The 23,481-nt window shown below is 39.6% G+C and overlaps 1 protein-coding gene across 2 annotated transcripts in view; it reads left to right on the top strand.

Annotated features, from left to right (window-relative positions):
• Positions 1-23,481, top strand: part of LOC100542571 (zinc finger protein OZF-like) — a 1,148,434-nt gene that overhangs the window by 854,785 nt on the left and 270,168 nt on the right. The gene's annotated exons all lie outside the window — the stretch shown is intronic.

Below are 23,481 nucleotides of genomic sequence, written 5' to 3' on the forward strand. Positions count from 1 at the left end.
AAAAAGAAGAAGAAGAAGAAAGGACAGAGGAACTCTGAATTGCTTCCATACCTCCAGATACCCATTCCTTTCACTCTGGGTGATTTGCCCTCTGCTTTCATTCTTTTAGATTCATATTCCCCAGCCTAATTCAGAGTTCAATTCCCTTGAGGTTTCAGGCAGCAGAAATAGTTCCATTGGTGCTGCCCTGGGTTCTGCAGATCTCTGTGAGCGATGCACAGTTTCACCATCAAAAGTTATTTGGAGTACGTTGCTGTAAGCTGGTTTCAAATGACAGAGGTTTTACATTGGTGTAGCTACATAGATGCTAAAGCTCTGCTTAGATGAGGCTGAAATAAAGATCGCAATGAGAGGGAAAAAAGAAAATAGATTCTGTGAATATGTCCCATTTTAGGATGTATTTGTACTGGTTCCATTCACATGATAATCAGATGAAGTCTTTCTTTATGGTATGAACACACCTGCGTCACATCTGCATCAGGGTTGGAAAAGTCCCAGGGAAAGAAATATGGAATTAATGATTCATAACAATATAAGAAATCACAGATGAAGAAAGAGAAGGAAAAAGTCTCAGTTTAGGAAGAGATCAGGATGAAATTATAGGTTTGAAATTGCTTTGCAAAGATGGCATGAGGAATTCCACCCACAGGGACAGTACCTGTATGGTGCTGTGTAATATCCTGGATGGAGCAACTCAGTATCAAGGCCTAAAGATACCATTGTGGGAAATCTCTCTGGCTGTCTGGGAGGGCCATGAGGTAGTAATAAGGCAGGAATCTGTGTGAAATACTGCCTAGTGGTGCTTTGGACAGATGCTGCTGGGTTCTGAGTCCTGAGCCCTGTTAGAGCAGAGCCTGTGGTCACAAGGACTCATACTCAAGAAGAGAAGCTGAAAGCAACAGCAAAAGATGTGCATTTTTTAATGCTTAAATGGAGGGGTGCAAATGCATTGTTTTGTTTTTCTTGCTAGGTAGAGAAAATTTTATGTCACTCAATTATATGTTCTATTGTAGCCAGGTTGCTCTTCCCTGGTAGCAAGGGTGCCTTTCTTGTATACACTTTGTCTTGGGTGATTTGGTGTCACTTCTGAGGCAGATCCAAGGTTAAGGCTCATGAATGGGCTTCAGTAGCCACAGACTCACATGGCAACACTGTTAGCCATCAGAAGAATTCTTGCATGACTGTTTGGAAGTTTTATAAAAGGAAAAATATGCCCCAAATGAATAGGTATTAAAAATGCCTTTGAGAATTCCTGCCAGGGACTCAGTGCCAGGTGACTGTTAGGCGGGCTGTTCCGTACTGTGCAGCACATACAGAGTGGAAGAACAACGAGCGACTGATATTTCCATGTCCTTCACCAAACGCCGTGCACGCAGGAATATACAGTTTAAGCATGGTATGTAGTTTATGCATGCGGCAAGTGGCTACTTACATGAGGTGTAGTACACATCCCCACCTATACCATACGTTGATATTATTTGCTTTTACTCAGAGTAAGCTGCGGTAATCTTGGGATGCCTTTCTATTCCTCTGATGACAGCAGAGCAGAGCTTGTCACCTGGCACTTCGGTCTTTGTTTAGTTTTTACTTGCTCTCTTCTCATTCAAAATAACTGCTTACCTGGTAAAGCAAAATTTCTGCAAGCAAAGCACCTGTAGACAGATTTGTTTAATTACAGTGATTTCCCTATCCTGACCATCTAGATTTTATTTGTTCTGCCCTGGAATAAAAGTGGAAACAGTAAAAAAGAGCTTTTAAAATATTTTAAAAGAGTTAATCTTTCGGTACCTAGGGTTTATACACAATCTGCTTTTGCTGTTATTTTCCCTATAATTGTTTTGTTGCTTTCTTTTTCCCCCTTTCCTTCTATTTTCAGCAATGTTTTCTTTCTTTCTCTCTTTTTTTCCCCCCCTTCATTCTCTGGAGTGAAATCTTTTGTTATTTCTCCATTTGAAAAACATTATAGATAGCCAGAAATATTCCTCTGCGAAACAGATGGAAAATATTTCATTTGCCACAAATTACCTGTAGCCTCTGATCGTTACTTGGGCTGTGTTCCATAGAGCTCATGTAAGAGCACGTGAGCAAATGAGATGAGTTGTTTGTGGAGACAGAGCCAGAAATGTGACTATTTTTTCCTTTCTTTTTCATGCAATTTTAAAAAATTATATGTATTTTTTTCCCCCAGAGAAGCGTATCCTGAAACAAACTAGTAATATTCTTGTATTCATCTATACTGCAGATTGCAATTTCATTTAGTAAGCTCTAGGTAAGAAAATGAGATTGGATTTGTTCTGTTCAATGGCCCTGTTGAAGAGGCAGAAAGATCTTTTAGTTAGAGGAGTCTTAGAATCAAAGTTCAATTCCTCCTAATATATTTTTAACAGACTTCTGATGCTGGACCGTCCCTTTCATCTCTGTATATTTTAAGATCTGTAGCAAAGCAACTGGGGATATATTGTTACAGATAGCAGTGGGCAGGCAGATCGGGAGCAGTCCTTTTTATACGTTTCAGCATAGGAGGAAGCATAAATCTCCCGTTGCTGCTTGAATGTGTACTGCAAGGCAATACGTATATTTGCACGTATGAGATGGAATGTATTTGCATGAGCATTTGTCTAATGTGTCTGAGAGCAAAGTTGAAACAGCACCTAGCTTCTGTGCTTTTTACATACAGAAAGGCAAATTGTTAGCTGGAGGAAATCAGTGTATCTTTACTGACGTCAATACAGCCATGGGAATTTACATCACCTGAGGATCTGTACCAGATTTTGTGTATCTGTCCTCACACACAAATACACATGCATCCACTAGTGTAAATGAGTGTTGACAATAGCTATAGCGACTCATCATCATCAGAGATAGCATTGAACAGTGAGAAAGCCATAAAGCAACATTCTGATTCTCCATGTCACAAGTTTGCAATGTTTTCTTATGGTATTTTAATTTGAGGTCAGAGTTTTGGTACCACAGAATTATAAAGATATATTTGTTCTATTTTAAAATGTGGGGTTTTTTTTGTGTTTTTTTTTTTTCTTTTTTTCTTCTCTGTACTCTACTTTGTGCACGAACCCACAGTCTGCTTCTTATTCAGGTATTATCTTTATTGTCTTTGCTAAGATTGTGTTCATTGATCAGCTGTTATTTTCATGTACTCTGAAGTTATAATTTTCTGACAGGGATAGGATGGGATCAATATTTTCCATGATTAGTCACAACTGAGCAGGGATGTTTTGGGGAAATTGAGCTGCTTTTGAAGAAAGAAAAAATGACAAAACTTGTCCTTCCTGCCCTCTTTTAGGCGAGAACCAGGGGGGTCGGTGAGCTGCAGAGCTAATGAAGCTTGGCTTCCACAAGTCCTGTGTCATGGTGACGTTTTCTAATGCTTGACAAGATGTGAGTTCTGATCTAAGTTTCTCCAGGTGTTGAGGCTTTTAGAACATCTCTCTCCAGCATGGACACTTCTATGTAATGAGTTCAGTTCACTATGAATCCTTTTCTGCAGTGGAAACTACAAGTTCTCTTTCTTCCACCCCATCTGAGATCACTATTACTCACTCAAACCTGGCTTAGTTACAGAGCAGGAACTAATGCACACACAAACACACACACACACAGAAAAGTAAAGATATGTGCTTTGAAAGAAAAATAAAATATATGGTCTCAGAAAACGTATTTTGCTATGGAATCTAGGCAGTAAAACCCTAGATAATTTTTTAAAATTAGCTTCAAAGTGGCTGAACAGCCCATTCTAAATCTGTGACCCTTTTACAGAGCTAGTGTTCTGTGTATGCCTTTTAAAAGCCTTGGAATATTAAAGTTACAAGGAATTGGGAAATTACTGTAGGTATCCAATGGGCACCTAGGTGGAAATCTACCATTGCCAAATGGAGACTTGCTCCTCCTGGATTTGCATGTGAAGTTGGTGGATTATCTTAATCCACCTGCCAATATTTACGTGGACATAAGCTGCTGTTGAGACGGTTGCTACCAAATAGCTTGATTTATATTTGCTGAAATACACTAAAGCATTTACATCTTTCTCAAGTGCAGTACAAAACTGTCACTTAGAATGTTATGAATCTTAAGGAGTCTTGGGGTTTTCTTCAGTCTTTCTATACTTGGATGTTTTTTCTCAAAATTCGGAGCTTTCTATTAACATTCAGGACCTTGCTGTCAATCTGTTTGTCTCTCTCATGTAGATTTCCAGGCAGTCCTCCAAAGTGATTCACACTATTCTGGTCCAGTGAAGAGTTTTTCTGACAGTACCTCCTTCAGCCTCAGCATTCTGCATCTTCTTGCTGCTGTGCCTGCGTGGGCACTACCTCTGTGGAACATTCTCAGGTCTGCCTTCTGGAGAGGCACAGTTTCTACCCTGAGGTCCTTACTGGACTTTATACATGGTGGCATTTTTCAAAAGAAATAGAGATTAGGACCTCTCTTCAGTTGTGGAACCAAGCTCAGACCCGTCCTTCCTTGGTTTTACACCCCCCCCAAGAGAAACACTGTTTCTGTCTCTTCGGGGCTGTTCCAGGAAAGGTTTCGTCTCTGCAGTCACTTCAGCATTCTCACAAAGTCCTTTTCTTTCGTTTGATGGTTTTTAATTTACAAGTCCATTCCCAGTAGGACACCAATGAATTGCCCGTGTCTGCTTACGTACTCACATGGCCCCCTTCCCCACAGTAACTGAGTATCTGGATTTGTCCTCAGGGCTTGTTCTGATACCCACATACACTGGATTACTAACCTTCATCTGAACTTGCAGAGAATCTGAGGAATCTCTCTGTTGCCTGATCATTCCTTGGTTCTCATGCCGAAGACCTCTCTTCAAGCAGTTTTCTTGTATAATGCCTTGTGCCAATAAATCTATATCCAGTCAAACTCCTATGATAGGTAGACTGAATTGGCTCTGATCAGTAATTTATACTATTTTGCAGTCCAGGTAAGTCTAAGAGCCAGATTCTATTACCACTTTAACTATGTAGCTTCAAAGTTGAAGAGATGAGAGAGAACACTTGTATGTATATCATTGGATGTTATGGTTCTTCTGGAACTGTTCTATTATGTCCTTATGTCCTGTTACTGGGGCTAGTTAGTCTGAGTTAGCTACTGGTCTATCAAATTCTATGCAAACTTGCAGTATCAATCATTTGGGATGGCACAGCCAATAGCTGTAATGTTTCCCCCAAGAATTCATTACTCATTTGGGAAAATACTGATCTCCATGTTAGCTGCAGCAACATCTACTGCTGGTCCCTTGTTCCTGCCAAGAAAGGATTGAGTTTATTAAGCTGAGAGCATGACAGACATGCTCTGTCTGTAACTATTGTACCAACTATGTCACCTCTTTTACCATGGCATTTATACAGCCAAGAGGACAGGGAATACCAGAATGTGTCTTTGATGAATAAAAAGCATTGCCCTCCCCCTTGCCTCCCCCCCAAAAAAAATTTAAAAAACCCAAGATATTTAAAGATATTTATCCTCCCAAATGTGAAAGTATCTTCTTATTTTTAAGAGAAGAATCAGACTCTGTTTGCTTTACAGATCAGTAGAAGGGGAAAGACTAGTGACAAGAGAAGGTGAGAAGAAGAGGACGAGAAGAGTCTACAGCGTGTCTCTACACTGCTATGGGCAACCTTCAGGCTGGTTCTTGACCCATATTAGCTTACTCTTCAAATCCCAAGCTTGAAAACATGTCTGGAGCATTGCCTCAGGACCATGGGTGCATGCATCTACATACTCTCCAACTCCATGCAGTAGTCATAGAATAGGATATACCACTCTTCTGGGTTCTGCAGAGGTTGTCTGTGCAGGGAGATATAAACCAACAGAAGAGAGGGCAGCAGTGTGGCAGAGTTGGAAGGATAATAACAAAGGGCCCACTGGAAACTAGAATGCAGGAGTACCAGAAGCTCCAGAAACCTTATCCTGCAGAGGCTGTCTAGTTTTCAAATGCCTGGTTCATTTATGTGTATGACTGTAATGATACCTTAATGTAGGTAGGGGGAGAGAGGGAATGACAGGGGTTTATGTTCTATTTTCACGAGGCTTCCTACTCAGGAGAAATTAATAATAAACAACACATATTGACCATTATGCTTAACTGATACTAACTGGTTGAAGGCAACTTCCCAATCTGTGAGTCCTGTGCTTTAAGAAGGAACATGCTACTGTAAGCCCAGAGTGTATATGACTAGTTCTCATAACTGTGGGATGTGAGCCCTGCTTTTCAGGACAGATGTTGGGGACCTTACCCACCTATGTCCCTTCACATGCTGCACACACAATCAATTAGGGTATTATTCCTGTTCACATGCTGGTGAAAATCTGTCATCATTTTCCTCTCACTATTTTGTCTAATTGACAGCAGGGCACATTCTTAATTGTCTTCCTCTTGTGAAGTTATTTTCTCTTTTGTGACATTGGTTTGAGATGCTAGGAAGTCCTCACTGAACAGTTCACATCCCCATACCTCAAGCACAAATGACAATGTGACTTACAGAGCAGAAAGGAATCAGAGTTGTTATGCTGCAGGCTTCATTGCAAACTGCAGTGGCCAACTCTCATATTTGATACCAGAAAAAGCTGCATTTCAGAGATGAACATATGTACACATATATATACATTTTATATAGTGCTTTGGGAAGTAATGCACTTGTTTGCAAGTGGGATACTGTCAGTGTATTTTCTTACCAATGTCTAAAATGGCAGCAAGTAGCAACTATTTAAGCTTTTTTCCTACCACACTGCTCACCATGACAATATCTTGCTGCAAGATGATAATAGAAAGACCATGCAAGAATAAGTAATAATAATACCACTAACTCTTCTGCATTACTCTTTTATCAGTAGATCCTTCAGTACTTACAGAGGCAGTCCTCATTTTAAAGAAGAAGATGAAGAGATGGAAAACGTTTTGCTTGAGTTCATGTGGCTATCCAAGCTGAGAGTAAAGCCTGTGTCCCAGGGCACTGATCTGTTAAGTAAGCTGTAGTGCCTGGGAAGGAGATAAAAAGGACAAGAAGTGTTAAATGTTATGAGATCACTTCTATGGCATAAATAACATTGCCCTAAATACTGAAATCTGATTCATTCTCTGGACAGCTTGATATCAGGAAGAGTTTTGCCCAGATAACAGTCTAGAGCTTGTCCAAAAATCCCTAACAGCCACTCATGATTGGTGTCAGATACAGACATTAGAAACAGCAGTAGGAGCTGGAGATAGAGTTGAATCTTGAATATAAAGAACTAAGATATGTGATTTCAAGTTGGCAGGGCTGTGAATATGCATTGTGTGTAAGTCCAGCAGTGTTTACATAGGTATGTAGTTGAGCAAGAAAGTGTGTCTGATTGAAAGGATGATACCTAAGTTGCTGGAGCGTGTCTTCTTTCTTTCATTACAAGTCACAGAGAGTGGTGTGGTGTGGGGTAACAAAAGTAGGTAAGCTGAGTCTATGGTCTCTATAGTTTCAGTCTGATTGATGGGAGACAGCTCAGGAAGCATGTGGAAGACACCAAAATCATTCCTCTCACTGGAGCAGAAGGAAAAGCCTCCCACAGAGGTAGGCACTGCATGTGAGCTAGGGAAGTGGAAAGTAATTATCACAGCTGTGCATGTGAATAAGTTGACAAAGTGCCTTCTCCAAAAACCCCTGTGTAGCAAGATACAATTCCTTCTTCCCACAGCAATATTTTCTCTCCCCCTCTTCTCTTGTTAAATGCAAAGCCGTGCTGGGAGTCTGATGCCTCTATCCCTACCTCCCCTGACACTATCACAGCAGCACATGCAAACACCAAGTCATGCAGACAGAGTCTTGTTATGTTGTTTCTCCTTGGATAAGGCAAGAAGAATCTATGTGGCTTAATGGATTCTGGGCTGAGATTCTCATCTCCACTAATAAGAAGAGCATTTGCCTTCTCCCATCCCTCCAGTTTTCGGTACAGTGCTTGATGGTAACAATATTCCATTAGCTCAGCCTGATGATCTCTTCCTTTCTCTTTGGACAAGGTCTTGTCTTACAGGAGATGATGAGAAATATCTGGAACAAGGGCAGGAATACCTTCAGGATGTGAATGTGCACTGAATTTTTCTGGAATTCCTTTCTCCTACTAGCAAGGAGCTATTTAAGTTGGTTACTTTTTCCTCTCAGCATGCACTGGAAGAAGATACTGATTTCCTCAATTTGAGAGGAACTCTGTACCTCATAGAGTCAGGACCTCACTCTCTTTTCTTCATCTTCCAGCTCTATTTGTTGTTTGTTGTTGTTGCTGTTGTTTGTTTTTCCATTTTGATTTTATTTGCTGCTGTTTTCAATTCCTTGGGGTAAACACTAGCAGTAGGCACAATTAGTAACTGTCCCTTGGGATGCAGGGTAATTGGAGATACCACACAAAAATAGCTGAAGTATCACCTTTTCATGACATTTTTCAATTACTACTCCATTTATTAACATGCACGAAATTCAGGACCTGTGTGGCTCCTGATATCAACAGAAGCATTTGCAAAGATGCTAGCAAGAATGAAACTGGTCCCCAGGAAGAGAGTTTGGGCCCCTTCTCCCAACTTCCCTGGCTCCTTCTAAACAGCACCTCTTGTTCATTCTGACTTACCCAGCCCATTTGTCATTGTCCTGACAGTTGCATCTTCCTTTTCCTCCTCAAGCCTCCATTTTGCAGCTCTGATGCAAGAGGCCAGTAATGTAGATGGCACTTACATTATGACAATGGCATAGGAATACAACACTGCAGAGAGCAAGGCTGTGATGAAGACTTCTGTGGCTGGATTCCAGGATAGCTGCTGGTGGGAGAATGGGTATCATTTCATGTCTGCAGGTACTGAACAGCTAATCAGTATGGTGAAGTGGCATGTGACTTGATACACCTTAATTCACAAGACAATACATCTTCCTTCTACATCTTCCTCTAGATACACATCTCTCTAGAGGTGAAGTCTGAAGGAATGAGAGGTGTGAAAGTAGATGAACATATGTATTCACTCATGACTAGCTGGGTAGTAGTCCAAGTGAGATGTGCTTCATGTCACATATATCCAGTTTTTACATCTGTAGACTTAAATGGATTTTAGGAACCCACTGAATTAACAAAATCAATGGTAAAGAAAGATTGAAAGAAAGATTTTCTCAATCATTTTTTAATAAGAATTTACATTTGACTGTTTTGTTTAGTATTGTGGTCATGACTGCAGAAAAAAAAAAAATTAGCTCTTTTAACTTGTGTTTTGTGCTTCAAAGAGTGAGTAAGTGACCATATTTTGAACCTGGACTGAGGCTCCAGAGACAGCTTTAGAAGAAGCTCTGAGTGATCAGAAAGGAACTTGTGCTAAATGGAAAGAACTAGATTGAGACTTCTAAGCAAGAAGTAGCTGAGCTTCAGAAACTTCTGATTGCATTAAAAAACAGATGGGCTCCAGAAGGCAAACAAAATGCTATCTTTTCTGCTATCAAATGAAACAAAGAGCCATAGTTGCATATCAGAGAACTGATACTACGAAAAGCAAATGTAGCCTACTTCAGAATGATCTGTCAGACCACAGGCCATGGAGCTAAAAGATGTAACAATGTTCTTTGCTGTTTCTGAGCAGTACACTGTCTGGCTGGTGCTGTAAGATCCTCAGCAGTCACAGCTTTGCTCCATCACAAACATTAAGATGTATTTATTGATACTAACACTGTAGCAGGGGATGTTCTTATTTGAACTGAAACAGTACACTTTGTCTACTACTACTACCAGCCTCTGCTAAGCCAGAAAAGTAGAGGCACAATACAGGTCCAGAACTTCATTTGCAAAGTAAGGTCTACGATCTGAGAAGGAAACACAGAGACTTGGAGGAAATGATACTAGAGGACTCAAGTGAAAACAGTATGCTGTGCAAAGAACTAGTAGATGCTTTATGATGAGCAATATTGGTGAGACATTGCTTGAAAGAGCAAGACTTGAATAGCATGGAGCAGAGCTGTGTGGATGGATAGGTGTGAGCTAGTGAAATTTGGTTGTACTGGCAGCTGCACAGGTGCTCAGGACTAGACTGGTCTAGGCTCCAAGTAAGGAGAAACTGCAGAGCTGCACAAGGGAAGCCTTGCCTGCACTCTGCTTGGCACCAAGCAGTTGCTATTAATCTTTCACTTCCCTAAGCACCGATATTCATCTAAATTATGAAAAAAGGTTTCTCAAATGCAGCAGGAAAGGTTCTTTAGCTTCATATTTATGAACTTAGATAAAAGAGAACTTGATATGAATCTGGAAAAGTGACATCTCAATTTTATCATGCCCATCATGATGATGAGTACAAGTGTGGGTTGATTACTTGCTCCTGACCCTTCTCGATCCCTCTTGCTTTCTAAGGTTCTGCTTCTCAGGGAACTTCTTTTCACTGAACAGTTCAAGCTGTTCTTTGTCTTTTCAGCTTTTTGGCTTCTTCTAGCACCAAGCAAGAAATTGCCTCATTTGCTAATAGATATTCTAGTTAATAATAGCAAATCCATCCACTAAGAATATTTCTTGCCTGTTTTGCAAGATGGGAATGCTGTTTTAATGGCACAGTGATGGCACACAAGTGGGAATGCTTGCACCCATTTATGTAACTGCATGTTGACACACACTCTATTCAACTGAGAGTTTCTGATACCCCCTGTTGCTCACCAAATCGTAATTATGATGGTGGAGAAAGCACAGCAATTCCATTGTTGACTGAAAATCTCCTAGGTCTAAAGGCTTGCTGAATTTTTGTCATGCAGAGTTTCTGGGTATGCCTTCATTGGCTGTATGGGGATTTGACTGCGGAGAATCTGAACCAATTTTCTCAATAAGGCTTTTGATGCTGTTAATTATTAATTTCATAATAATAGGTTTTCAAGAAAAAATAGATCAAGTCATCTCCCAAACAGTATTTGAGACAGATTTTCTACAGAGTAAATGTAGATCCAAAGAACAAAATTATTCATATACTTTCATTCAGATGTCTCCTAGATACTTAGTACATAATTCCTCTTTGATTTATTTTCGCATAAATGGAGAATAGCCATTCCAGACAAGAAAAACAACTCAGTGGAAGCCCATAGACATGAACAAACAAATACAAGTGAGGAGAGAGCGGAGGGCCTTGGAGTTCTGTTGGGCTCACAGAAAACAGATGCAGATATAATTAAACTCTAAGTAGGTGGGTTGAAGAGTTAAGAGGAAAGGCTATTTCAGATTTAGTAGAAATAGAGGCTGCATTGCTAACTAAGAATTATATTGAGTAAGCAAACAAGAAGAAGGGTAGCACTGTAGTCAGTGGTGCCTGTTTGTAAGAGAACAATTGGCTGTAGTAATAGATATGGCGTGGGTCCCAATGGCACAGCAGCTTTCTGTGCGCTGCTGCATATCTCAAAGTTCATGCCCATTCTACTTGTATCACAAGTAGGCAAAGATGCATAGAAAAACATTTTTTTATATTATTACTTGCCTTTTTTAGGCCCAAAAGATTTTTTAATTTTTCTAAAACTACTTCAAAGCACAAATTCTTCATTCTCCTGTTAACTCCCTTTTTAAATTCTTATTGGAAAATTCAGTTAAATGTATGTTGTATACATAGCAATCCAATATTTAATTTTCTTTAATACATAAAAAAGAATCTTAAAGGAAATTATCATCACCAAAACACTTCCTAACTTTATCCTACTTTCATCCCCCATCTCTAACTTCTCCAACACACAGTTGAGGAACACACCAAAAACCCTACCAGGTTCCTTTCTGTAAGGATCTGACACAGAAAGAAAAGGTAGTAATGTTGAATAAAAACTGTGAGATGAAAGGAGGTTCAAATTAGAAACCCGGTGCCATATGAAGGAACCTTTGTGAATGCTAAAGGAACAAAACCCAAAATACATTATTTTGCCTTGCATTTCACTAGAAAGCATTTTCAGTTTATGTTTAGTTATATCTTGTTTTTAGTGTACTTACTCAGTTGTCATCATTGCCTTCCTTTTTAAAAGACTGAGGGTCTTGAGACAAATGTGAGAGCCTTCCCAAAGGGAACTAATAAAGAGAACATTGATACAAGAACTTGTTAAGACAAACGAGTTTCAAGACAGTGATCTATGTCAGTGAACTTTCGTAAAGAATTTTGCAGTCACTCCAAATCCAACACTACCTGACAGCAGATGTTTTTGTGAAGGAAGTTAAAGAGAAGAGTGACTGCCACTTAGACCTCTCCTGCAGAAGGCTAGTTTTATTAATCAAAATAAAGCAAAAAGAATAAATAACTAGGAGAAGATGATCTATGAACTGATCACTTACTACACTGCAGAGGTGCATGCCACTCAGGAGTCAACAAAACCTCAACATGTTCTTCAGGATGGTGTTTAGACTTCAAAAGTTGCTGCTTCTGGGCCAGATGGCCTTGCTGCTGAAGCATGTGGAGCAATCTATTTCATAGGTGCCAGCATTATTGTTTCATGGAGAGCTAAGGTTGATGTGGAATGTTTTCCATTCTCAAATGTACTAGTACTGCTTGATCCTGGAGCCTCTTAATTACTTCACAGTATTTTGTATTGTATTTTGTATAGAGCCCATCAGTGGAGAAGTCTGTAGACTCATCTATGAAGAATAGCCTCCAGATGTGTTTGAATTTCAACTCTATAAGGCTGTACAATTCTTCTGTTTTCTTCCTGACTGTATCCTCTATTTTAACAATTCCTCATCGTTTGTTGGAGACTTTCCTTGATTGATTTAAAAGACATAACTTAATCAGTTGCCAAGGCAGAATTGGGATGTCCATAATCTATAATGCCACTCCACATGTATCTCCTGTACTTCCATTACTCTCTGTTCATTTTCTTTTCCTGTCATTCTCCTTGGAGGTTTTTCTTCTTATGAGTCTTCCATTGGCCAAAAGATCCCACAGCCAGAAAGACAGAGAACTTTTATTTTGTTTGAGGTCAAACAATAAATGTAAGTGCCATCCTCTTGACCTTTGTGAGATGCTTAGGCTGCCATGGTCTTTCTGAGCCTTTATAAGGAATAGGAAGGCTAAGGAAAAGGAATGAAATGCAGACTAATTTCATCCTGATTCTTGGAGGTCTCAGTATCAGCTTATAAAGTCACTGATTTTTGTTCCTTGTAGACAGAAGTAACCATGCAGTTGATGTCCAGCAACAAAAAGCCACAGAACTTTGTCCTATTTGTACTGCAGGCAGCAAAACACTTTCTGACAGACTTGCAGCATCTAGAAAAAGAACGAAAGCCTTACCCTGGAAATGATGCTGAAAGAGAGCAGAAATAAAGAATATTACACACATCTTAATTATTACAGAAGTAAGATGTTGTAAATAAAAGCCAAATACCTTAGAAAGTAAGCCATGGTGCCCATTGGAAAGAGGGATGATTGGAAAATAATGAGACTGAGGAATTGCATTAAATAACATGAGAAACGCTTTGGGTTTAAAATCTCCCGGAAAAAAAAAAAGGCAGAACAGTGGCAAAGGTAGACACAATCAACCTCCTCCCTCCCCAGCCTAATTATCTCAGGGGACCATGATTTAGGAACCTAAGTTTTTTTCCTAGACATTCATATGATTTTGTTCAGAGCACTTGGCACATGAAAAGGCCAAACTGTTAGTTGGACTAAGATGGCCTGCATTTTTCATGTCTGTGTAAAGACTACCAAACTTCAGGTACTATACAGAGGAGAAAAATACCCAACAACCTAGAGTGTTTCCAAACACGATCACTCATTCTCTGCTTACTAATGTCTCATTAGCATCTCCTGTCCTCAGCTGTGTTTTAGTTTCTAAAAGTTGACAAGTCAGTCTAATTACAGACTGAGTTTGGCTTTTCGTTGCAGAGTAGAGTGTGATAGGGAAGGTCACAAATAATTTTCTTTCCCATTTTAAAGACAGTGAAGGAAATTGGAAAGCTATCATACCAATCATTCCTGCTATCTCATCCATTCCTGCTAGCCACCACTGGGTTTCAAAGCAGATTTCCAGAATTGGTATAATTCAGAACTGTACACACATGTGAAAGTTTAGCTTATCCTGTAGTCTCTTTGCTATATTATTTCCTAAGGAATTTTTGACATGCAGTTCCCTTGTGTGCCACTGTCAGTGGTCCAAGGGTCATCTGAAGAGCCATTTGATGCAACTATCATATACCTTCTATTCCAAGCATGCCCTCAAGGTTTCCATATTCATTCCAGTGGATTCCATTTCTCTAAGATCCCAGTTCAGTGGTCTGCTAGAGGCTTTGGTGTGCTCTTCACAAGTGCTCTTACACTGCAGTGCAATTCAATTTCCATTAGTTCGTGGTTGTTGCATACAGTGAGTGTTATCAGAGAGGTCCTTGGCATTCATATCCTGTACTGAAGCACTAGCTTAAGCAGTTAAAAAACCTCTCACTCCATACACAGCCTTGATGAGGATTTTCAGGTGTGTTCCCCCACTTAGAAAAAAGGAGTCTGAATTAAAGAGTTCAGAGGATTTGTAATTGGAAACAGTTCCATCAAATAATGGCTGTAGACTGGAATTCCCCTTCTTGCCCTGAGGGGCACTGTACTTTATTTCCAAGCTAGATTAATATTAATTTCCTTTTACAGAACCTTTCTATATTCTAAGTACTCTGACTGATCATTACCTGCCACTGAGACACAGCTGGCTCAGAGACAGAAGACAGCATTCCCCTGTGATCAAAATTACTGTTTCTTCCACAAAATCTGTTGCTGGGTGTTAGGCTAACCAAGTCATTAGACTGCGTATATGAGCATAGCCCAGTGATTTCTGTTAACCAAATGAAGTTCGACAGAAGACTCCAGGTTCAGATATGCTAGCATGGAACTAAAGAAGAATCCATTTAGTCATACAAGAAGTTCAAGTGAATTTGGCATTACATCTTGCTGGGCACACTTACAGCACTACACCACGGCATTGATTCAGTTAAGACTCAGCTAAAGGAGTAGCACCTGCTTCAGCACACCCTTCAATTTTTCTTGGAAGTCTTCAGTCCAACCGTATGCCTAGACTGAATCACTTGGCTTGTAACAGTTGACGTGAGTGCAGCCTGAAGAAGCATAGCTGTAGGCCACTGAGCATTGCTAAACTGACTCCTTTTGAACTCAGTGAAGGAAGTCTAGCAACTACAGTGGAAACTTGTCACAGTCTGTTTGCTTTGGAGTCACCCTGATTCTGATTTTGCTATGAATTTTATTGTTCTAAACAGAAAAATCTCACTTCAATTATTTTTAAAGGAGAGAAACATACTCTTGCAGGTTGCAGAAATACAGTGCAAGCAATGTCTTATTTTGCTCCTAAAGCATTTCCATCTGCTAGTCTTGAACTAGATGAGCCTTAGTGTGCACCTATTCTCAATATTTTCACATTTTTTCTTTAAAGGCTCCTTATACTGTAGTTTGTACTGGTGATAGGAAACTAAACTGTCAAACACATATGAAGGGATAACTTTCCTTTCTGTTATCAGGTCAGCTTCAACAATTTAGTCACAAATGCGGAAGGTAGCGTAGAGTAATAATCATATAGAAAGTTGTAGAAGGGTAAAAGCAATACATATGTGGCTCTTACATACTCATATAATCCATCCCATACTGTTGGTCTCAGACAGTACGATAAGCATAAGGACACCAGCCATCTTTAAAGGTCCACTGGTTTTTGAAGATGTGACTCAGTCATCCATGGGATCCTCAGTTTACCTGCAATCTATATACAGTCAAGCAGGACAGGTCTTCAGTTCCTACCCAAAATGGCTTAGTGACATGAACATAGTTTCAAAGAGAATTCAGTTCCAAGGCAAAGAAACTGGTTTCTCAGGAGTTCACTAAGTAGCAATAAATATCGAGTTTGAAATCTGAAGAACAGCGTTCCCATCCACACTGAATGAAAAGGTTGAGTTTACTAAAGTCTCGTGGAAAAGGAGCATTTTGATCCTCCTAGGCATATTTGAAACCCTAAATCATGAGTGTCCAACCTTTTGGCTTGCCTGGGCTGCACTGAGTGAAGATGAATTGTCTCTAGCTGCATCTATGAAGGTTGCTCCAAAAGTAATGCCTCCTAATTATTTCCACGGAAACTACAACAAGCACAATAATATTGTTTATTGATAACAATAATATTTATTGATAAGAGCAAATTCTTAGCAACAAAACACTCTTTTTCAACACAGTCACCACCATGAGCTATGCATTTTCATCAGCAGTGAACAAGAGCCTGCATGCTGCACTCATAGCATTCTGCACCAGCTGAAGTGACCCACTGTCACTGCCCCCACTGCTGAAATGCAGCATCCACTGCTTCACTGTGCTCACAGCCATTGCTTGGTCTACATAAATATTTAGAAAGCATTGATGGGTGTCAGTGGGTGCTATTTCTTCTGCATGGAGGAATTCAGGTCTACACCTTTGCTTCATCTGCACTTCCATATTAGACTCCATTCTGTCAGACTGCTCCTCTGCTGCCATCTTTTGCACGGCAACAAAACATAACGGAATAGTGTTGAGAAGGTTCAACCTCTACTGCCATAGCACCAACATCTGCCTCTGATATCATGGGCCAACTGAATAAAATAGGAGACACTTCTTTCAGAGCAGCCCTCATGGAATATGTGATATAGCAAATATCAAAACTTTTTATTTTTGTATTAAAACATAAAAAAGGGAGCAACAAAAATATAAAGCTAGTGGGGTATTGTTTTTGGGAAACTAACTCATCAGTCCAGTTTGTAGCGGCTACAATTCTTGTTGAGTTCTTGAGATGTTTTGTCAGAGATTTTTCATGGAATTTTACTCTTCCTGTGCTGCATCTTTGAAAACAGTTGTTCACAAATATACGTACTGCCAAAAGTGAACATGACACGAACAAGGAGTGAGTGTGAAGGAAGGGATCTTTCTCTCTGGTAAGATGGGGCTTATAAAGGTCTGGTAAAGAAACAGGATCAAATTTTTGTTTGCATCTCAATACATTCCATTTGAAAATTCACAGGTAATATATTTATGTCAACTGAAAATGGAGTTGCAAATATACAAAATAAAAACTGATATTTTTTCAGCACTCTCGAAACCTATTCTCAAATTTCTGTAACAAAATGGAAAGCGTGGCTGCATATTGGTGATTGTTCACAGGACTGTGCTTAACAATTCCATGAGGATGGAATTCTGCTTCGCACTATCAGAAGACTGGCATCTCCAAGAGGATAGCCTCTGCACTGTAGGAAGTAGCACAGCTTAGTTAGAATTCAGAAGCCCTTTCCATTGAGCACAAACATAAGGATTTCTTATACTCTCTCTCTGACACCATTTGCGAATATTTATGATCACTAAAACTGGCTAAGAAACCACCTACATGTTTTCAACGTATGATAAGGTCTCATGAGAATGTGTCTTACAATAAAATGTGACACATAAGAATGAGCAGACTGGGTTCTGTTACTAGATTTTCCACTGAAAAAGGAAGAATTTTCCATTTCACTTGGAAAGCCTTTAAAAAAAAAGCAGACCAACATAGAATGGATAAAAGTGTTTCTTCTGGGCCAAAAAAGCACTTATTTTCAGGAGAAAGTTTGGACTCCAGCAATTTCTGACCAGTTGTCAGTTGAAGAATTATCATTCAGACCAAAACTTGACTGCTTTTTCTTGTTTTGGCTTCAAGTGGAAGTGATATTGGTCATGGCATCTTTGGAGTTAGCTGTCAGAAAATGGCACAGTTTTGCCTTTAATTGTACCCATTAACAAAGCAAGAAAACTTCCTACTCATTATTCCAAGAATAGCAACAATGCCTTTTGAGAGGGGATTAGCTGAAATTTCAAGTGTGCCAATACTTCTCAGCTCTGAAAGCTCTCCCAAGCAGCAAGATTAGTCTGCAAAAGGAAGCCTGCACAACACTGATTTGAATTTGGTGTTCAGGATTGGTGACAATGTGTTGAAAACTCCTAACTGTTGCATATGAATAAGCACAGTGATAGCAAGTGGGCCTTCCTACTGGCACACTCCAGAAGAATGCATGCCTGGGGGAATCTGCACAGGTTAAAGACCTTTTAAAACCTAAATGCCAGATCAATATGGAAGAAGGAAAAAGACTTCTTCCCAGTCTGCTTGCATCATATGGATGTTTGCTCTCATGTTTTTTCCCACATAGGGAAATTCAACATGCAGGAGGAATATGCGTTGGGATTGATGCCACGAGGTGATAAACCTCATTATGCAGGGCCTGCATTTTATTTGCCTAGGTTTGATAAAGAGACAGTTTATCAAATGTTTATATGAAAGTTGGCTGGCAATTGTTCCTGTTGACTGGCTGACGCTTCAGTTTTGCTGGCTCTCCGTTTTGCTTTTTCATTTGCATGCAGTGCCTATTAGTGAACCAATTAGTAAGTTAGTGACCGATTAGTTAGTAAAAGAGAGATATTGCTGCTTGCTAGGACACGCTGTATCTTTTCGGTCTGGTTATTTTACTAAATCAACCTAAATTAAGTATCTTGCTTGTGCTGCACTTCCCACCTTCTGATAAACCTTCCACCTGAATGGAGACAGACAAGATATAAGAATTCCAGTAGACTGTTAATGTATGCCTTGAGGAAGGTTACCACTTTAAATGACCCTATTAAATACATGCAAGTTCTAGATATATCCTTTATCTCTAGTTTCCTTGTGCATGTGCACCATCTGCTTCTTGCTGTCCAGTAGGAGAGACATAGAGTGTTTGATTAAATAGTCCTGGAAATTGGAGGAAATAATTCCAGTGACACCTATGCATTTTCAGATATCCTCTTTTGTTAAGGGAGGATTCTTTCTCCATAAGAAGACATCAGAGCGCTCAATTTCTTTACTCTTAACATACAGACTGATGTTTTGCCAGCTGCTGCAAGATTTTTATGAGCTTTAGTGGTGTTGCTTATTTGTTGTGCTGACAAATATCTAGAGGTTCTGGCTGTGTTAGTGAGGCTATATGTTTGCTTTCAGAGAGAAGGCTGGTTAGAATACTTTTAAAACTGGCCTATTAATATCAACAGTCAGTACAGGTCAGATTCATTTCTATTCTTTTGGTTTATTAAAGTTGTGAGGCCATTCCAGCCCATTTTCTGTTACCTTCCCTATTTACAATGAATGGCTTGATCTGCTCAGAAGAACCAGATTTACATTGTTCAAGTTGAATTTCCCTTTTTGGTGATGCAAGCTCTTTCAATATTCCATTGACAGGTTATGTGCCATAGGTACAAGGAGCAAGGATGATACTCAGTTCAAACAGGCAAACTGCTTCTGAGATAGAATAGTCTCTTGGGACCACAGTTTAGGCAATGAAGAACACCAGGGTTCACATGCCATTCTTTTCAGGGGAAAATGCTCAATTCTGTTATTTGGGGCTGCCATACAGTAAAGGAACTTATAATTACCTTTAGGGGAGCATCTGGCCAAGTGAGCTATTGGCAGAATTGACTTGCACTCTGTTCACTAGAAAGTTTCCTGTTCATTTTAAAAGGCTTTTTCTTTGCAAATTGTTATAAATCAGTGCAAGGGAAAGCACTATGAAAGGGATATATTTGACAGCTGCAAGCATTAGCAGCTCAGCGTAGGTTGTTTCTGTCTCTTAATCAGTATACAAGTTTCCCTCAACTCCCCACCCCACCACCCCATAACCTGTTGTATTCTTTGCACAGCTTTCTTGCTCCTCTGAAATTAATTCTTCTAGTTCCTACTTAGTCTTTTGCAACAATTTGAGCTGCTGAGCTGAGAGGAAGCTTGGACTATTGCTTAGAAATCGAGACTGAAGAATTAGAAAGGCAGTATCCTCGTGCTACAGACAGAAAGCAGGCAAAGTGCATTGCATCACTTTACCTCAGCATCCCTGTATATGACTAGAGGAGTGTTACTCACTTCCCTTGCAGGAGGTAGCACGAGGTGCCTGCCAGTGGTGTTTATAAAGAGCTCTAAGACTGCTGCCTTTGAAAGATGAACAGTTTTGCTGCAGTTAGTGCTCGACAACTGGACACGTTTGACAGCACTTTGCACAGCAGGGAAATGAGTGGGCCTGTTGTCACAAAGGGGAGACGGTTCCTGAGACAGCTTTTGAAGTTGAATTCTATATATCATTTTAATGCAAGAGTATATTTTAATTTAGACAGATATAAGGCACGACAACATCAAACATTAGAGTAGAGGCTGAATCAGGCAGCCATGCTGAAATATTCCAGGGCAACAGGCACTGCCTCAGGGCCAGCACTTTGCTTTTGTTTCCTATCCCAGTAAGTGTTCTCCTGTAGGTTAAACAAAGAAAGACCCTGAGAAGAGTCAAGAATTGCTTGGGAATGCTCAAAGAGCACAAAAGGAATGAGACAGTTCTGCTAGTCTTTTACAGGAATTAATAATTTGTTTTATATTTAAATATATATGTGATGATTAAATCTGTAGATGAGTATGACATTCCAAATGCACCAGTACAATTTGCCAGTGAGAAGAATAAGAAAAAAAATTCAGAGGCTGAAATTCACATCCAATTTAGCATTTTTGCAGGTAAGTTGTTTTTTTTATTCAAAGCTCATTTGGGAATGGAAGGAGACATAGGTTCAAGTCCCTGCAGATTCAGAGCAAAGGTTTTCCTTTCCAATCACTCTGAATTAGGTAGAACAGGAATGCAGCTTACTGTCTCCCACACATGGTATCAACAACTGAAAAACCCATTATGCTGGTCATACAAGACAATTAGAGCTCTCCTTTTGGCCTTCTGGCACACTCATGAGAGGATGATGTAAGACAAGAGATGAGATAACTAAACACAGAGATCATTCCTGCTGCTCTTTTCCTTTCAGACAGAATTTAGCCCTTGTGAGAAGTTCAGAATTGACGTTACTGAGGTCTGAGGTTTCCTGTTTACCTCAGAAAACAAGTGTAGCACAGGCTGTGGCAGCACAGGCTTCCATAGAATGCCTCAACAAATCATCTTCATCCTTCACCCAAAGGGACGTGCCTCAGGAGCGCAGGGATGATAGCATGTCTGCAGCATACCACCACTGCTCTTTCAAAGCATCTTCAGCCCAAGGACCTTAAAGGGCTTTCCAGGTATTCCTAAATGATGTGCCCAGCACATCCAAGAGATTCACTGATCTCAGGAGATAAGGCAGCCAAGTTTTTTTTCATGAAAGTAAAACACACACCTTCTTTACCGCAGGCTATGTCTGCTCTCAGCATCAACTTAAGAGGACACAGTAAGTCATGTAGAACTTTGTGATGCTGGCACACATAGTCTATATGGCTAAGTGGGACACTTCACACTTCTTTTGCTATTGCTTCAGTCTTTTTGTGGCTCTTGCTGGATCATATGTTGCAGATGATATATGAGAAACAGATTTCCCATAACTGCATCCCTATATATAAAATCTCTCACTAAACCCAAGTTTGAGAAGCATTCAGCATAGAATCATTTGGAGCTCTTACAATCAGGCTGTTGATTTTGCTATCCATAGGAAAGTACTCCAATTTGAAAGTGTTTAGGATCAAAATGTAATGAGATAGAAAGACAGAGAGGACATTGTTTGTGAGTGTTGCTGCGTGAGAAGCCATATTGTTTACTGATTTCCTGCCTGAAATTGCAATAAATGGCACTTATCATTCAACAGGCACAAGAATAAGATCTGTTCATAAGTAGAAAGAAAAATGAAGAAATGTATCATTTGAATACAGATAATATTTCAGGGCAACCTTTAAGAGCTGAACTGGCTAGGATTCACTGCATGAGACTTGAAATCTGATCTATACGAACTCGGTGGAAATATGGTTTTAGTACAGTTTGGGGAGATACCAGATGAACAATCGGATTCCATTTCAACCTTTACTCTTGACCATCTGCATCTTTTGTATGTGTTGCAAAAGATTAAAAAGTTTGGGAACAGTATCTACATAGCACTTTATCCCATTTCTGGGGCATTCTCTGGCTCATTGTATCAAAAATACTAGCAATTTAATAGGAGTGATTAATTTAAGAGAGTGATTAATTTAAGAGCTGACAAACTTCATACAGCCAGAGTGCAGTCTATTTCAATCAAGTGCTTTCTTCCTTGAGAAAACTTTAGGGACAAAGAATGATTAGATGGAGAACTGATGCCCACTCAAGTGGGTAAGTGACCAAAGACATAAGCTTTTTTTACACTTTTGTGGCTAGCACACTGATAACAGTAAAAACTGCACAGAGATCTCCAGGCTCCCTATTATGTTCTATACCTTGGATTCCATACAGATCTCCCTCTGCATCATTCAGCACATTTTGCTTTATTTCTTTTTAATGAGGAGTTCCCTAATATAACCCATCGCTGCCGTCTCCATTCCTGTCTCAGAACTCTTGGTAAGTTGACTGCTTAGAAACATTGCCATAGGACCACCTATGAAGTTCTCTAATTATTAGACAAACCAATTCTAGAATGAAGAATATCACAAAGTTCATTGAATACATTATTCACTGATTTTTACTTTTTATTCGCTCTGTAGCTGAGCAAATAAACCAATTTATAAAATGACTCAATTATTGTCATTTGCTTAGTTATCGTATAAGAACACAATTCTGCTTCTCCTAATATGAAGAGCTGACATTCCCATTGACCTTGTTGATCAGATTGGAGTCACAAGTCTCCAAACCAGATATATCTATGCATAGGCTGTGTAAATGCCATAGATGCCAATACATTTGCAGTAAGGTTCTATTTTGTCTTAAGTGTTCTTTTAGATGACTGTTCTCCATAAAATTCATTCTCCCATTGGTATCTGAGATTTCACACTAACACAAATTCACCATGGGCTTGACTATGTATTCTTTTTAAAAGCATCATTTCTAGAAAATGCAAAAGAGTTCAGCATTTTCAGCTATGTAAACAGTGAAAGCTGACTACCCCAGACAACATAACAGTGGTACCTGAACCATGCAATTGAATTAAGGCATACAGTTACGCCCAGTGGCTGAAGTAGAAAAAAGCCCATTATTTTTTCACCATTGATGCCTTGTACACAACTCTGCACTGTTTGGCAAAGAATCTTGAGCTGTCTTATGATAGTAATCACCACGAAATCTCAATAGAAGCTAAAAATAATGGCCTATTCCGAGCACAAACTATGAGCTTTTAATCTAATGCAACCTGTTTTTCTGGACAGGAAATTCTGTTCGAACAAGAATGGATCTCTGTAAGTGAAAGTGGGAACAGCATCCAAGGCCTGCCATGATAAGATCTGAAGAGACAGTCTCTTCCACTCAGGCTTTTGAAGAGCATTACTTTTGCAAGATACGAAGAAAAACTGCTATGCTTAAACCATGCAGATTTCAAAACAGCATCCCTCTGGAATACCCCAGCATACTCTTCCAGTGAGCTGGTCTGTACTGGATTCATACTTTGGCATTGTGGTATTCACTATCTGATTACTGCAAAGAGCAAAAACAAGCGTTAAGGCACAATAAATTTAGGCAATGGTTGTTCCTAGACATAAAGGAGTTAGACTA

Source organism: Meleagris gallopavo, chromosome 1, assembly GCF_000146605.3.
Source record: "Meleagris gallopavo isolate NT-WF06-2002-E0010 breed Aviagen turkey brand Nicholas breeding stock chromosome 1, Turkey_5.1, whole genome shotgun sequence".
In the NCBI taxonomy this organism is placed as follows: Eukaryota; Metazoa; Chordata; class Aves; order Galliformes; family Phasianidae; genus Meleagris; species Meleagris gallopavo.